This window comes from Herpailurus yagouaroundi, unplaced genomic scaffold, assembly GCF_014898765.1.
Source record: "Herpailurus yagouaroundi ecotype Mexico unplaced genomic scaffold, PumYag 140, whole genome shotgun sequence".
Classification (NCBI taxonomy): domain Eukaryota; kingdom Metazoa; phylum Chordata; class Mammalia; order Carnivora; family Felidae; genus Herpailurus; species Herpailurus yagouaroundi.
In genome coordinates, this window is record NW_024412395.1 from 34,936,594 (window position 1) to 34,951,574 (window position 14,981).

Here is a 14,981-nt window from a genome sequence, read left to right on the forward strand (position 1 = left end):
TTGTTTGTGTTATTTTTTAAAATAATTTTTTTTTTATTTTGGAATAATTTTAAATTTACAAAAAAGTTACAAAGATAGTATAGAGAGTTCTCATTTACCCCTCATCCTGTTTCTCCTATTGTTAAGATCTTATGGTTCCATGATACGTTTGTCAAAACTAAGAAACCAACATTGGCTCATTGCCATTAACTAAACTCCAAACTTTATTTGTACTTTACCAATGTTTACATTAATGTCCTCTTTTTTTCCCCAGGTATGTCAGGGTTCCCCAAGACCATCCCAATTTCAAAGACTTGCCAGGACTCAAGAGTCAACATGCAGTCATCCTCATGACAATGATTTATTACAGTGAAAGGATTAAAAAACAAAATCAGCAAAGAGAAATGGTACATGGGGTGAAGCTCATTGCAGATTCAATGCCTAGGATTTTTATTAGGGCTAGTCACACAGGCACCCTCTAGCTAACATGCACCCAAATTTCTAGACTCTCAGAAGGAAAGCAGGTGTTCTGCATAAACCGTGTTGTTTCTATAGTTTAGGTGCCATGAATCATTCTTATAAGGGAATTGTGGGAGTTCTCCCAAAAATCTAAGCTCCCAGACACTAGTCAAGGACCAACCTTGCAAGCAGGCCTTTTATAAAGATAGCAATCTCAAGACTGCAATATTATCTCTTTTCTGCATACCAAGGTACCACATATCATTTAGTGGCCATGCCTCCCTAGTTGTCTCTGGTTTGTGGCAATTTATTAGTCTTGTTTTTCATGACCTTGATAGCATTGAGGAGTGCTGATCAGATATCCTGCAGAGTGTCCCCAAATTGAAGTTTGTCTCATGTCTTTTTTGTGCTTAAATAGGCATTACAGGGTTTTGGAAAGAATACCTCTGAGGTGAGGTATCCTCATCACATTATTGTAGGGGGTACATGATGTCCACATGATTTCTGGTGATGGTAACTGTTCAGCACTTGGTAAATGTACCAGCTGCCAAGTTCTTCCGCTTTATAGTTAATAGTTTTCTCTTTCCATACTCTATTCTTAGGAAGCAGGTTACTGATGGGGTACTGGGTGGCTCAGTCGGTTAAGCATTCGACTTCGGCTCATGTCATAATCTTGCAGTTCATGAGTTGAAGCCCCACATCCAAGCCTTGCCTAGGGCTCTGTGCTGACAGCTCAGAGCCTGGAGCCTGTTTCCGATTCTGTGTCTCCCTTCCTCTCTCTCTCTCTCTCTCTCAAAAATAAATAAACCTTAAAAAACATTTTTTAAATTTAAATTTAAAGGAAGCAGGTTACTGAGTCTAGCCCATCCTTAAAGGGAAGAGAGGGAATTAAGCTTTACTTTCTATAAAGGTGAATATCTAAATATATTATTAGAATTCTCCTGTAAGGAAAATTTGTCTCTTTTCTCCTATATATGTATTTATTAAATTGTTTAATTATGTCCAGGATGAACTCATGTATTTTATAGTTTGAGTTGAAATCCAATAATATGTTTTGTTATTATTGTTGCTGTCTTGTTTGGTTTTGCTCAAATTGTTCCAGCTTTGGTCACTGGGGGCTCTTCTTTTTTTTTTTTTTTTTTAATTTTTTAACGTTTATTTATTTTTGAGACAGAGAGAGACAGAGCATGAACGGGGGAGGGGCAGAGAGAGAGGGAGACACAGAACCGAAGGCAGGCTCCAGGCTCTGAGCCATCAGCCCAGAGCCCAATGAGAGATCGTGACCTGAGCTGAAGTCGGACGCTTAACCGACTGAGCCACCCAGGCGCCCCACTGGGGGCTCTTCTAAATGACTTCTAAGTACCCCCCATTTTTTTTTTGAGAATTTCTTTACTTTCTGGTACTACAATGCTTCAGGCTCATCTTGTATTTTCTCTGCCTCAGTCTTAGATGCAACCATTTCTCAAAGGAACCCAGGTTCTGAAAGTCTCTTTAAAGGCTGCCATAGATGATTTCTAGCCTTTATGATATACTTTGAGTAGATAGCTGGCTAACCTGAGCTTGTCATTTCCTGCAGCACATTAATAGCAATTAATAATAATCAACCAACTCCACAGTACTTATAATTGTCTTCATCTTTCTCAACTGCTAGTTAGAGCTATTATAAAACCAGTGCATGCCCTTCACCTATGCTTAACCCCAATTTACCATGGTCTTAGTAATTGTGATGGTACAGAGGTAGTTCTCAAATTTGGCATCCATCAGAACCAGCTGGTGGGGGTTGTTAAAAACACAAATTACTGGACCCTACCTCATAGTTTCTGATTTAGTAAGTCTTTTGTGGAGCACAACCTAACCCCTAAGCAGACAAATATAAAACCCTCCCGCTACAGACCTATTTTCTTCAGTTTCTTTTACTTAGCATATCATGTCTGGCTTTCAGCCAATAATTACAAGGTGTACTGAAAGACAAAACCAACACAAAACAGTAGAAAGAGCAAGCATAGAACCAGACTCAGACATGGCAGGGATGTTAGACATTTCTTAAACTCACAGATTCTTCAGCCATGTCCAGGCTATTGATGACCCCATTAAAAACATTATTTTCTGTACAGTATTTTCAATATTTAGTATTTCCTTTTGATTCTTTCTTCGGGTTTCTGTTTCTTTGCTAATATTACCCATCTATTCTTTTTTTTAATTAGAGTTGAGTTTTAATATTATATTAGTTTTAGGTGTACAACACAGTGATTTGACAATTACATTTGACCTTTGAATAACATGGGGCTTAGGGGTGCTGACATGCTGCAGAGTCAAAAGTCCACATATAACTTTTGACTCCCTAAAAACTTAACTACTAATTGCATTCTGTTGACCAAGGCCTTACCAATAACATAAACAGTTGATTAACACATATTTGGTATTTTATATATACATTATGTGTTGTATTCTTACAATAAAACCAGAGAAAAGAAAATACTATTAATAAAATCATAAAGAAAAGAAAATATCTTTACACTTTTGTACTGTAAAAAAAATCTGCATGTAAGTGGACCCATGCAGTTCAACTCCTGTTGTTCAAGGGTCAACTATATATCCATTACAAAATGCTCACCACTGTTAAGTGTAGTTACCATCTGATTTACCCATCTGCTCTTGCATGACAACTCAGAGCCTGCAGCCTGCTCCATTAGCACCTTTACATATTAATATAGTTAATTTAAATCCTGGTATGATAATTCTAATATCTCTGCCATATCTGGGTTTAGTTCTTTAAAAAAAAAAAATTTATCTTGGGGGGGTGGGAGGGGCAGAGAAAGAGAAGAAAGAGAGAATACCAAGCAGTCTCCACACCATTATGTGGAGCCCGATGCAGGGCTCAATCTCGGGAACTGTGAGATCATGACCTGAACCACAATCAAGAGTCAGACACTTAACCCACTGAGCCACTCAGGTGCCCCTGAGTTTAGTTCTGATGCCTATTTATCTGGTTAAGGGTTAGGCTGTGTTTATTGTTTGCTGTAACTGTAGGTGTCAGAGACTAACTTTCTTCTGATGTGCTTGTTTTTGTCTCCCCTGTTGTCTTTGGGTTGGTTCCTGAGAGACTTTTTTAAAGCATTTATTTAAGTGTAATTGACATACATTATATTGGTATCAGGTATACAACATAATTATTCGAATTTGTGTACATTGCAAAATAATCACCACAATAAATCTAGTTAACATCTGTCAGCATACAAAGTTACATATTTTTTCTTGTGATGAGAAATATTTTGAGATTTACTTTTTTTGCAGTTTTTAAATTTACAATACAATATTATTGATAATAGTCATCATGCCATATATATATATATATGTATATATCCATGACTTACTTATTTTATAACTGAAATTTTATACCTCTTGATCCCTTTCACCTATTCTGCCTGCCCCCTACAACTATCAATTTTCCTTTTTTTTAGAGTAATATTTGATTTTAATTTTTATTTATTTTTCTTTTTTCCCCTTTTTTTAAATTTAAATTTTAGTTAGTTAACATACAGTGTAATATTGGTTTTGGGAATAGAATTCAGTGATTCATCAGTTACATACACTACCCAGGGCTCATCACAAGTGCCCTACTTAGTACCCATCACCCATCTAGCCCATCTCCCACCCACATCCCTCCATTAACTCATAGTTTGTCCTTTATCATTAAGATAAAGATTGTATTGTTTCCCTTTCTTCTCTTTTTTCCCCACCTTCCCATATGTTCATCTGTTTTGTTTCTTAAATTCCATATATGAGTGAAATCATATGGTATTTGTCTTTCTCTGATTGACTTATTTTGCTTAGCATAATACATTCTAGCTTGATCTAGTTCTGTGAAAAATGCTATTGGTATTTTGATGGGGATTGTATTAAATGTGTAGATTGTTTTGGTTAGTATAGACATTTTAATAATATTTGTTCTTCCAGTCTATGAGCATGGAATGTCTTACCATTTCTTCATGTCACCTTCAATTTCTTTCATTGTTGTTTTATAGTTTTCAGAGTACAGATCTTTCACCTCTTTGGTTAAGTTTTTTAAGTTTAAGTGTTTTACTATTTTTGTTACAATTGTAAATGGGATTTTTTAAATTAATTTTACTTTCTGTGGTTTCATTATCAGTGTATAGAAATGAAATATATTCCTCAACAGAGATACTGTGTCCTACAACTTTACTGAATTGATTTATCAGTTCTAGTAGTGTTTTCATGGAGTCTTTAGGGTTTTCCATATATAGTATCATGTTATCTGTGAAGAGTGGAAGTTTTACTTCTTTCTTAACAATTTGAATGTCTTTTTTGTTTGTTTGTTTGCTGTGCCTAGGACTTCCAGTACTGTGGTGAATAAGAGTGAGTAAACATGGTAAGAGTGAACATCCTGTCTTGTTCCTGACCGTCGGGGCAAGCTCTCAGTTTTTGCTCATTGAATATGATGTTCAGTGTGAGTTTTTCATATATGGCCTTTATTATGGCCTCTACACCTACTTGGTTGAGGTGGGTTTTTTTGTTGTTTTGTTTTGTTTTGTTTTTAGTAAGCCCTACTGCCCAATGTGGGGGTTAAAATCATGACACTAAGATCAAGGGTCATATGCTCTACCATCTGAGCCAGCCAGGTGCCCCTTGTTGAGGGTTTTATTTTTTTAATCATGAATAGCTGTTGTACCTTGTTAAGTGTTTTTCTGCATCTATTGAAATGATCATATGCTTTTTATCCTTTCTCTTATTGATTAGATGTATCACATTGATTGATTTGTGATTATTGAACCAACTTTACATCCTTGAATAAATCCCATTTGATCATGGTGAATGATTTTTAATGTATTGTTGGGTTAGGTTTGCTAGTGTTTTTTTGAGGATTTTTGCATCTATGTTCATCAGAGTATCGGCCTATAGTTCTCCTTATTTGTGGTGTCTTTATCTGGTTTTGATATCAGGGTAATGCTGGCCTTATAGAATGAATTTGGAAGATTTCCTTCCTCTTGTATTTTTTGGAATAGTTTGAAAACCATAGGTATTAACTCTTCTTTAAATGTTAGGTATAATTCACCTGTTAAGCCATATGGTCCTGGACTTTTGTTTGTTGGAAGTTGTTTGATTGCTGATTCAATTTCATTGCTGGCAATCAGTCTGTTCAAATTTTCTATTTCTTCCTCATTCACTTTTTTTTATAACGTTTATTCATTTTTGAGAGACAGAAAGGGACAGCATGAGTGGGGGAGGGGCAAAGAGAGAGAGGGAGTCACAGCATCCAAAGCAGGCTCCAGGCTCAGAGCTCAGAGCTGTCAGCAGAGCTGACAGAGCTGCAGGTGTCTTTAGCTGCAACCCACGAACTGCGAGATCATGACCTCAGCCAAAGTCGGGCGCTTAACCGACTGAGCCACCCAGGCGCCCCCTTCCTGGTTCATTTTTGGGAGGTTATATGTTTCTGGGAATGTATCCATTTTTTCTAGGTTCTCCAGTATGTTGGCATTTAATTTTTCATGATATTCTCCTATAATCCTTTGTATTTCTGTGGTATCAGTTGTTATTTCTCCCCTTTCATTTCTGATTTTGTTTATTTGAGTCCTCTCTTCTTTCTCTCTCCCCCTCAATTAGTCTGGCTAGAGGATTATCAGTTTTGTTGATCTTTTCAGAGAACCAGTTCCTGGTTTTATTTATCTGTTCTATTGCTTTCTTAGTTTCTATTTCGTTTATATCTGCTCTAATCTTTATTATTTCCTTCCTTCCGCTGGTTTTGGGTTTTGTTTATTTTTTTTTTCCTAGCTCCTTTACATGTAAGGTTAGGTTGTTTATTTGAGACTTTTCATGCTTTTTTTTAATGTTTATTTATTTTTGAGAGAGACAGAGACAGAATGCGAGTGGGTTAGGGGCAGAGAGAGAGGGAGACACAGAATCCGAAGCAGGCTCCAGGCTCTGAGCTGTCAGCACAGAGCCTGACATGGGGCTCAAACTCAGGAGCTGTGAGATCATGACCTGAGCTGAACTGGGCATTTGACCGACTGAGCCACCCAGATGCCCCAGAGACTTTTCATGCTTCTTAATGTAGGCCTGTATTTCCATAAACTTTCCTCTTAAAACCACTTTTGCTGCATCCCAAAGATTTTGGACTGTTGTATTTTCATTTTCATTTGTTTCAATGTAATTTTTTATTTATTGGTTGACCTCTTCATTGTTTACTAGCATGTTATTCAACCTCCATGTATTTGTGCTCTTTCTAGTTTTTTTTTCTTGTGGTTGATTTCTAATTTTATATTGTTGTGGTTAGAAATGATGAATGGTAGGACTTAGATCTTTTGAATTTGTTTAAGACTTGTTTTGTGGCCTAATAGGCCATCTACTCTAGAGAATGTTCCGTGTGCACTTGAAAAGAATGTGTATTCCGCTGTTTTAGGATAGAATGTTCTAAATATATCTTTTAAGTCCATCTGGTCCTGTGTGTCATTCAAAGCCACTGTTTCCTTGTTGATTTTCTGTTTGGATGACGTCCCTATTGATGTAAATGGGGTGTTAAAATCCCCTGCTGTTATTGCATTACTATTGATTAGTTCCTTTATGTTTGTTATTAGCTGCTTTATGTATTTGGGTGCTTCCAGGTTGAGTGCATAAATATTTACAGTTTTTATTTCTTGTTTTTGGATTGTCCTCTTTATTATTATATGGTGTCCTTTTTTATGTCATGTTACAGTCTTTGTTTTATATTTTGTCTGGAGACTCTTAATGATAGAGAACAAACTGAGGGTTGCTGGAGGTGGGAGGCAGGTAAGAGATGGGCTAGATGGGCGATGGATGTTAAGGAGGGCACTTGTGATGAGCACTGGGTGTTAGATGTGAGTGACGAATCACTAAATTTTACTCCTGAAACTAATATTACACTATATGTTAAGTAACTAGAATTTAAATAAAAACTTGAAACAAAAAATAAATAAAGTCTATATTTCCGACGTGAGTTTTGCTAACCTAGCTTTCTTTTGACATCCATTTACATGATAAATCTTTCTCTATCCTCTTAATTTCAATCTGCAGGTGTCTTTAGGTCTGAAATGAGTCTCTTGTAGACAACATATAGATGGGTCTTGTTTTTTCAATCCACACAGTGGATTAACAGCTTCTAAGCTCCATAGATGCTATACTAGAAATCTTTTTCTCCCTCTCTCCTAGCACAGGCACCACAGTATTTTGGACGAATGTACTGGAAACCCTGGAGTAAGTGCTAACTCCACTATTCTTTCTAAATTTTTCACTTATTTTTTCAAAACTTTTTTGCTGTTCCCTTCCCCCTTTCTCCTTGCCATTGCTTCCATTATATCCCAGGCCATTGTTTCCTCCATGTCTTACAATTCTTCCTGTTGAAAAAGGGTGCCAAATGTAGGGAATACAAAGAGGCTGAGATCAACTTTATGCTTTGTTAACCAAGTCACAAGCCCATAAGGCTGCATGTCTCTCAGAAAGGTCTTTTCTCTTCTAAAGACCTCTACATAAAACCAACTTAATTATCCTGAAACATCATTTTTATCATTTTGTTCCCTTAGTCAAGAGCTTACTGAATTTTTCCTGCCACAGAAAGTTCAATCTAGGATGCCACTGTCTGGTAAAGAACTCATTTTTCCTTACCCAGTAATTTATTTTCCATGGCTTAGTGCATCTGTTTTTATTTATTTATTTATTTATTATTTATTTATGTATTATTATTTTTAATATGAAATTTATTGTCAAATTGGTTTCCATACAACACCCTGTGCTCATCCCAACAGGTGCCCTCCTCAATACCCATCACCCACCTTCCCCTCCCTCCCACCCACCCATCAATTCTCAGTTTGTTCTCAGTTCTTAAGAGTTACTTATGTTTTGGCTCCCTCCCTCTCTCACCTTTTTTTTTTGTTTTTTCCTTCCCCTCCCCATGGTCTTCTGGTAAGTTTCTCAGGATCCACATAAGAGTGAAAACATATGGTATCTGTCTTTCTCTGTATGACTTATTTCACTTAGCATCACACTCTCCAGTTCCATCCACATTGCTACAAAAGGCCATATTTCATTCTTTCTCATTGCCACGTAGTACTCTATTGTGTATGTAAACCACAGTTTCTTTATCCATTCATCAGTTGATGGACATTAGGCTCTTTCCATAATTTAGCTATTGTTGAAAGTACTGCTATAAACATTGGGGTACAAGTGCCCCTATGCATCAGCACTCCTGTATCCCTTGGGTAAATTCCTAGCAGTCCTATTGCTGGGTCATAGGGTAGGTCTATTTTTAATTTTTTGAGGAACCTCCACACCGTTTTCCAGAGCGGCTGCACCAGTTTGCATTCCCACCAACAGTGCAAGAGGGTTCCTGTTTGTCCACATCCTCACCAGCAACTATAGTCTCCTGATTTGTTCATTTTAGCCACTCTGACTGGCATGAGGTGGTATCTCAGTGTGGTTTTGATTTGTATTTCCCTGATGAGGAGTGACATTGAGCATCTTTTCATGTGCCTGTTGGCCATCCGGATGTCTTCTTTAGAGAAGTGTCTATTCATGTTTTCTGCCCATTTCTTCACTGGATTATTTGTTTTTTGGGCATGGAGTTTGGTGAGCTCTTTATAGATTTTGGATACTAACCCTTTGTCTGATATGACATTTGCAAATATCTTTTCCCATTCCGTTGGTTGCCTTTTAGTTTTGTTGATTGTTTCCTTTGCAATGCAGAAGATTTTTATCTTCATGAGGTCCCAATAGTTCATTTTTGCTTTTAATTCCCTTGCCTTTGGAGATGTGTCGAGCAAGAAATTGCTGCGGCTGAGGTCAGAGAGGTTTTTTCCTGCTTTCTCCTCTAGGGTTTTGATGGTTTCCTGTCTCATATTCAGGTCCTTTATCCATTTTGAGTTTATTTTTGTGAATGGTGTAAGAAAGTGGTCTAGTTTCATCCTTCTGCATGTTACTGTCCAGTTCTCCCAGCACCATTTGTTAAAGAGACTGTCTTTTTTCCATTGGATATTCTTTCCTACTTTGTCAAAGATTAGTTGGCCATACTTTTGTGGGTCTAATTCTGGGGTTTCTATTCTATTCCATTGGTCTATGTGTCTGTTTTTGTGCCATATTTTTATTTTTTTATTTTATTAAAAATTTTTAAATGTTTATTTTATTTTTGAGAGAGAAAGACCGCGCATGAGTGGGGGAGGGGGAGAGAGGGAGACACAGAGCCGGAAGCAGGCTCCAGGCTCTGAGCTGTCAGCACAGACCCTGACGCAGGGCTTAAACTCACAAACTGAAAGATCATGATCTGAGCCAAAGTCGGAGCACTTACTATAGCACTTAAAAAGAACAATGGTGGATGACAATGGTGGATGTGTCTTATATTTGCACTTTTCAATACAGTAACCATTAGCTGCCTGTAGCTATTGATCTCTTGAAATGTGGCTAGTGCAGTTAAAGAACTGAATCTTTAATTTTATTTCATTTAAGTTAATTTAAACTTAAATAGCTACATTTGCCAGAGGCTGGCATATTAGAACAGCACTAGACAATATCATTAACATCATTTGAAGGAGAAATAGAAGTGTTTTTTTTTTGTCTGTATCACTTGTGCTTTGTGATATTTCATTTCCAAAAACGCATGCTTTCTTCTTTCCCGTATCTTCATCTTTTACCTCTTTTTGTTTCACATCTGGGAATGTAAGAGCTGATTCAATACCCGCATTGCTCAGTTGCTCCCAATTCACATGTCTTCCACGTCTCTGAAACTTTTATTGAACACATGAACACCATTGCACTACTTGGCAATCAATGTTCCTTTAACCTATTGCATGTGATAGTTGTAACTCCCCAAGAGAACAATATAAGGATCTGTGTGGGCTCTTTAAATTTTATTTTATTTTATTTTGTTTTATTTATTTTATTTTATTCATTTTATTTTATTTTGTTTTATTTTATTTTATTTTACTTTACTTTATTTTAAAGAGAGAGTGAGCAGGGGAGAGGAGCAGAGGGAGAGAAAGAGAGAATCCCAAGCAGGCACTATACTCAGCATGGAGCCCAATGCAGGGTTTGATCCCATGACCCTAGGGTCACAACCCAAGCTGAAAACAAGTCATATGCTCAACCGACTGAGCCACCCAGGCATCTCAGGATCTGTGTGGTTTTTAAATTCTATGCCCCTCCCAAGAAATTAACCCATTTCTTAGAATACTGTAAATACTGAATTATAGATTGAAGGTTTGTGCCCCATCCCCAATTCATACTTTGAAATATAACCCTTAGGAGAATGATACTTGGAGGTGGAACCTTTGGGAGATAATTAGGTCATGAGAGTGGAGTCCTTGTGAATGAGATGAATACCCTTATAAGAAGAGGCCAGGGAGCTAGCTCCCTCTCTTTTCACCATGTGAGGATGTAACAAGAACTTTGCACTCTGTAACCCAGAGAGGATCCTCACCAGAACCTGACCATGCTGGCACGCCAATCTCAGACTTCCAGCCTCCAGAACTGTGAGAAATAAATTTCTGTTGTTTATAAACCACCCAATCTATGCTATTGTGTTATAGCAAGCCAACCGAAGACACACTGAATAGGCCTATGTTTGATTGATTACTTGTCCTTTATTTCTCTAATTCCTTCCTCTCACCTTCCAGTCCTCACTATTGTTCTCCTGAAGTTGGCTGAAAAGAAAAAAGAAGTGCCCAAATATTCAATAAAATTCTTATTACTTTTTTCTTTTCTATCTTTGTATTACTTTATTTTCCCCACTCCATCACAATGAATAAAAGCATTTTTCAAGTGTATTATATTTCTCACATTTCATATAGTAAATATTGGGTGCCTACTATTTGCAAAATACTAGTGGTGGGATAAGGGTTGATGCTGAGGAAGCATGAAAATTATATAATAACTGCTCTCAAATGAGTTATATTCAGATAGGAGGAGTGATTTATGCAAATGACCGATTAATGGAAGAGAATACATAGGCAAAAGACAGAAATACTAACTGTTGGTTCAAGTGAACGATGGTATGTACACATTTAAAATATTTTAGTTGCCTAGTTGAGGGCAGTTAGCCCAACAAATATGGTGTTGGGAATAGTTCTGATTGTAATTGAAAAGATATATCTCAAACTAAACTCTCACAAATTGGGGGCATCTGGGTGGCTCAGTCGGTTGAGCATCCCACTCTTAAACTTGGCTCAAGTCATGATTTCAGAGCTCGTGGGATCAAGCCCCATGTGGGGCTCTGCACTGACAGCATGGAGCCTGCTTGGAATTCTTTTTTTTTTTTCTTTTTTTTAAAGGCTTAAAATATATTTTAATAAGTTGATGCTGCATTACTGCTCCATTTCTCAGAAAAGCTCCAAAGATATCAGGAACAAATCAAGCGTGGCACACCAATAAAAAAATGCACAGCGTAACTACCTAAGATAGGCAAGACTAAGAGCTACTGTCCAACCTTCAGCATACAGCAACCCTGTTCCCAAGATTGTACTAGGCCTATCAAGAAAAGCTGTGAACAGCAACATCATAGACAGAAAAGGGCCATTCCTGAGTTACCCTTACCCAAGAAAAAAGATGGAGGCAACTTAACACAAGATTTTTTTTAAAGATACACTAAAATGAAAATCTCTAAGATAAAATGTCTTCCTTAGGACACGAAGGGGTAATATATGGGATATAACAGAACCGTATGTATGTTGTCTGTGACGTCTGTGGACATTTGCCTGAATTCCCACCTGCAAGTGGAGCAATGGGGCTAAGGTCATTGGGGGATGTTTGTTTTTGTGGTGTAGGTGGCAGTGTCTCTGGGTTTGGAGGGTGTAAGAATGAGAAAGCAAATAGAACAGGATGGAGAAAGAATGGAGTGAGCAAGATTAACAGGGGGTCTAACTGGCTCCATTTTGTCATGGTTCCCCCACCCCCACCCCAGGCCCTCAACAATCACAGGAGACTTCAGGAATGCACTACACAGAATCAATTAGCTAGACGATATACCACACAGAACTGATTTGTTAAATTTTATTGTCCCCCCTTGCCCTCGGCCTCCAGCATACTCCCTTAGAGTAGTACAGGCAAGGAAGACCTAACTATTGGGAGAAACCCCTAACACTCTTCCAGGGCAGAATTCTGGCTAGTCCAGAAAGGGTCCTTCTTTTAAGGGTTTTTGGGAAACGAGACACTGAAATTTTTATTAGTATCGGCAACGTTTGTTTGGAGCAAATTCACCTCCGGGAGCTGCACGGTTGAACGCAGGAGGGGTTCCATCAATGGCCCCAATTCCTTCCATGGTAGTAGCTTGGCCAAAGCGTTCAGTTGTTGGTGGGGTCAATCCCAAGGTTCCATCTGGCATCATAGTGGCAGGTCCTGGAGGAGCTGGGGTACCAGCTGGCACTGGAGCAGGGGGCATGGCGCCTCTGTTGTTTATGCCCAAAGCACCTCCCATAGCCATCTGGCCCATCCGTATCTCCTGTTCTCTGCGTCAGGGAATGTTCCCTTGAATCCTTCCTGCTGTCGCTGCATCATTTCTTCCCGTTGCCGCCGCATCTCTTCTTCATGGCGCCTGCGCTCCTCCTCCTGCCTGAGCTCCAGTTGCTTTCGTTTTTGCACTTCTTGGTTGTGCAGCTCTTCTGTCCTCCGGAGTTCTTCTGGACGCCTCATCAAATCCTGTCTCATTAACATAACTTGGTGTTCATGGCGAGCAGCCTCCATCTCCATCTCCAGCTTCTCACGAGCTTTCTTGATATTGCGATCCACTTGGTCCTGCTGCTGCTTCTCCTCTCAATGAGTGCCTTCCAGCCTACGGCATCCTCATACTCAAAGGAGCCAGGCTGTGCAAATCTGGGTGCCTGTTCTCGCTCCTTATGAAATTGCTGGTTCTTTATAACCAGCTTCTCTGGAATCCCTCTTCATCATCCAACTGGTCCATGGGCTCCACAGCCACAGGCTGAGGAAATGTGGTTAACAAGAAGGAGCCTTCACTGCACCTGTCCAGAGCTTTCCGAGCAGCTGGCTTCCCTGAGAATTCAACAATGCATTTTCCTGAAGGCCTTCCTCAATCATCCACGAAGACTACAGCCCTTTCCATTTGGCCAAACACAGAAAAAGCTTCCTCCAGCAGTTCGTTGGAAACATACCGAGGAAGGTTCCGGACGTGAATGATGCACTATGGCGGGCAAAGTGCACACGCAGCTGCTTTCCACGAATTGGCATGTTGTCCAGCTCTACTTTGGCAGTCTCCGCTAGGGTTCGCATTTCCGAGTGGATAAAGCCAAAGCCCTTATCCTTATAAATGAAGATTTCACCTGCCTTCCCGTATTTCTCAAGTAGTTTCCTCATCTCCTCCTCAGTGATGTCAGCAGGAAGATTGCCCACAAAGAGCCGGCGACGTTGGGTGAAGGTGTTCTCTCCTGGTTTCCCAAAATTCTTCAGGTCAATAGTCAAGCCTTCATTTTGGCTGCTGGCTTGCTGTCCATTTGCAGGTATTGGTGGCAGTGGTGGCTGTTGCTGTTGCTGTTGGTGGTGCTGCTGGTGATGATGCTGATCATGCTTCCTTGGAGTATGGTTTTGTTTCTCCAAGTTAAAGGTTTTATTGCTCTGCATTTTTGCACCCCTCTACCGACTGTTCTCCTCAGAGTAACAGCAATGCTACACGGCCTCCACTGTCCTGAGACTGCGTGGAATTCTCTCTCCCTCTCTCTCTCTCTCTCTGCTTCAACCCCACTCATTCTCTCTCTCTCTCTCTCTCTCTCTCTCTCTCTCTCTCTCTCTATCTCTCTCTCAAAAAAACTAAAAACACAAAAACAAAAACAAAACTCTCACAAATTGGATAGATTGGATCTTTAGCAAAATAAAAAGAGAAACTGTATGGGAAGTCTAGAAAGAAAAGAAAAAGACCACTTTGGAAATCAGCTTATGGAAAAGTAAAGGATAAATGGAAACAATACTAACATTAAAAGGTCCCGATGAAAGGGTTGGAGAAGAGAAAAAGACACAAATTCAGAAAATTGTGTGTGTGCATATGTGTGTATGTGTTTTAAAGAAAGATCCTGAGGACTTACAGTCCAAGATTGCAACATAGGAAGACCTTGAACTCACCTTCTCCATGGAACATACCAAATTAATAGAACCAATTAATAGAATAATTCCTGCTGAGGAAGAACTGAGGGCTGACTGAATAGTTACTAAACAACCAATCATAGAATGACAAGAGAACAGCAAGAGAAATGCAAACAAGGTAACAAAGGAAACTTCCAACCCTCTAAACTGTGAACAGCAGTGGGGAGGGATAGTATTGGGGGATGGGAACAGATCCCTCTGCTTGTGCAGAAAAAAAAGCGGTGGTTTAAAAGGGCAACTAGGATATAGAAGACAACAGTAGAGCTTCACCAAGAATGAAGGAACTACAGGAAAGCTCTCCAGGTCAGAGGGACTAGAGAATGACAGAGTTTATGTTCCCACCCCACCTTAAAAGCCCAGACCAGAGCAGGGTCTGGACACCATAATGGGCAGGTCTGATGCCCTGACAGGCAGGCCGAATGCCATAACTGCCAGGT

The 14,981-nt window shown here is 39.1% G+C and overlaps 1 pseudogene; it reads right to left on the reverse strand.

Annotated features, from left to right (window-relative positions):
- Positions 1-12,604: 12,604 nt before the first annotated feature.
- LOC121030564 (non-POU domain-containing octamer-binding protein-like) lies at positions 12,605-14,102 on the reverse strand (annotated as a pseudogene).
- Positions 14,103-14,981: the final 879 nt, after the last annotated feature.